The sequence below is a fragment of the Orycteropus afer genome, unplaced genomic scaffold (genome assembly GCF_000298275.1).
Source record: "Orycteropus afer afer isolate SDZICR_OR568_19922 unplaced genomic scaffold, OryAfe1.0 scaffold00094, whole genome shotgun sequence".
Classification (NCBI taxonomy): Eukaryota; Metazoa; Chordata; class Mammalia; order Tubulidentata; family Orycteropodidae; genus Orycteropus; species Orycteropus afer.
Window position 1 is genome coordinate 5358422 of NW_006921681.1, and position 2717 is coordinate 5361138.

Below are 2717 nucleotides of genomic sequence, written 5' to 3' on the forward strand. Positions count from 1 at the left end.
CACGCCCCACCCCTGCGTCCCCGAGGCCAGCCTCTGCGTCCTTCCCGCCCTGCATTGGCCATGTCCCGCCCACACACACCACCTCCAGCCGCACGCCCCCCACGTCTCGACCCGCAACCTCGGGAGTGTCCCCCGACGCGCCCACGTCCCGCCCCCACCCTCCGCCCCGCGGCCTCACACTCCGCTGTTTCCTAAGGTCCCCGCTACCCGTGCTCTGCTCGGACAACCGGAACATCCTAGGCCGCGTAAGTGTGGAATGGGGCGTGAGGGGTCATCGCTTCCTTCGGTACCAGAAACTCTACAGTGTAATCCTCACTCCTTAAGCCGAGATCATCACAGCGTTCACAGTGTTTATTTTAAGGTTGTCACTGTTTTAGGAAGGGGGCGGTTCAGTTTTTCTTACAATGAGTATATGCGACTTTCTTTTTAGTGGATCTGATTTTTGAAATTAAACATTAGTTCCCAATTTACAGTTTTTGTTTTATATTTTTTATTGAATTATATTTCAAACTGAACAACCAAACCCACTGCCATCCAGTCGATTCCGACTCATAGCGACCCCTATAGGACTTCCAAGGCTGTAAATCTTTACGGAAGCAGACCGCCCCATCGGTCTGCCCAGGAGTGGCTGGTAGGTTCGAACCGCTTATCTTTTGGTTAGTAACAAGATACAAGATACTCTAACCCTATATACCATAAAATCTGCCTATTTAAGTGTTTGTATAATTCTGTGGACTTTAGTATATTTGCAAAGTTGTGCAACCATTAACCCTAATTCTGGAACATTTTTATAACTGCAAAAAGAAACCCCATAGTGCCTAAGGCATTTGACTACTAACCAGAAGGCTGGCAGTTCAAACCCACCAGCCAGTCCTGGGAAGGAAGACTGGGCAATCTACCTCAGTAGAGATACAGCCTCGGCAACCCAACGAAGGGTCTCCATGAGTTGGAATCAACTCCAGGGCAGTGAGTTTGGTTTGAGTTTTACACATTAGCAGTCACTCTCCGTTCCTCCTTTTCCCCAGTCTTTGGTAAAGTGTTAGATCTCACATAGATCTTTGATCCATTTCTGAGTTAATTTTTGTCTATGGTGCAAAGTAGGGGTCCAATTTCATTCTTTTATGTGTGACTATCCAGTTGTCCAGGAGCGCTGGTAGCATAGTGCCTAAGGCACTTGACTGCTAACCAGAAGGCTGGCGGTTCAAACCCACCAGCCACTCCTTGGAAGGAAGGTTGGGCAATCTACTTCCGTAGTGATACTGCCTCAGAAACCCAAGAAGGGGTTGCTATGAGTCGGGTCCAACTCGATGGCACATAACAACAATAACAACATCCAGTTGTCCCAGCAATTAATTGTCTTGGCACTCCGGTTGAAAATCAATTGACCATAAATTTCAGGATTTATTTCTGGACTCCCAAATTTTTTATGCCACTGACATGTACCACACAGTCTAGACTAGTGTAGCTTTGTAGAAGTTTTGAAATCAGGAAGAATGAGTTCTCTAACTTTGTTCTTCTTTTGGCTATTCTGGGTCCCTTGCACTTCCACATGAATTTTAAAATTAGCTATCAGTTTTGCAAAAAAGCCTCTTGGGATTTTGGTAGGGATTGCACTGAATCCTTAGAGCAATTTAGGGAGTATTGCTGTCTTAACAATATTTAGTCGTCTTGTTAGTGCCATTGAGTTGGTTCGACTCGTAGTGACCTGTGTATAACAGAAGGAGACGTTGCTAGGTCCTGCACGTCCCCACGCTATGTTTGAGCCCATGTTGCAGCCATCCTGCATTGGTCCCTCTCATCGAAGGTCTTCCTCTCTTTTGCTCACCCTCTTCCTTACCAAGCACCATGTCCTTCTCCAGGGACTGGTCCCTCCTGATAACATGTGAGAAGTCTTACCATCTTCACCTCTAAGGTACATTCTAGCTGCACTTCCCTAAAGACAGATTTGTTCTCCTGGCAGTTCATGGTATAGTCAGTATTCTTCACCAGCACCACAATTCAAAGACATCAATTCTTCAGCCTTCCTTTTTCATTGCCCAGCTTTCTTTCAGTGATGTTTTATACTTTTCAGGATACGTTATATTTGAGTTTGCATTTGATTAATAAAAGGCTAGATTCTCTTTGTCCACCTACCTTTTAAAAACGCTGTACTATGAAATATGCAAACTGAAAAAAGCATAAAATAAAATATACATTTTAATGAATAATTATAAAGCAAACATCCATAGAACAGAAAGTATTACATTGCCATCACACCAAAGGTCTCTCCCTAAGTCCCTTTCTTTGCCTTAGTAATTTCCCAGCTTTTTTTCCCCCTAGTCACCCATATTTGCACTGCTAACCAAAATAGTGACATCTTTGCTCTTTAACACTTTAAAGAGATCTTTTGCAGCAGATTTGCCCATTGTGATATGTCATTTAATTTCTTGACTGCTGCCTCCGTGGACATTGGTTGTGGATCCAAGTAAAATGAAATCCTTGACAACTTCAGTCTTCTCTCCATTTATCATGATGTTGCTTATTGGTCCAGTTGTGAGGATTTCTGTCTACTTTATGTTGAGGTGTAATCCGTACTGAAGGCTGTAGTCTTTGATCTTCATCAGTAAGTTCAAGAATGCAAGTGCAGAGGAGGCGGGGCAAGATGGCGGACTAGGCAGAAGGATTGCACAGACCCTCTTCAACAAAGAAAAGGGAAACCAATTAGCATAGACGCAGAG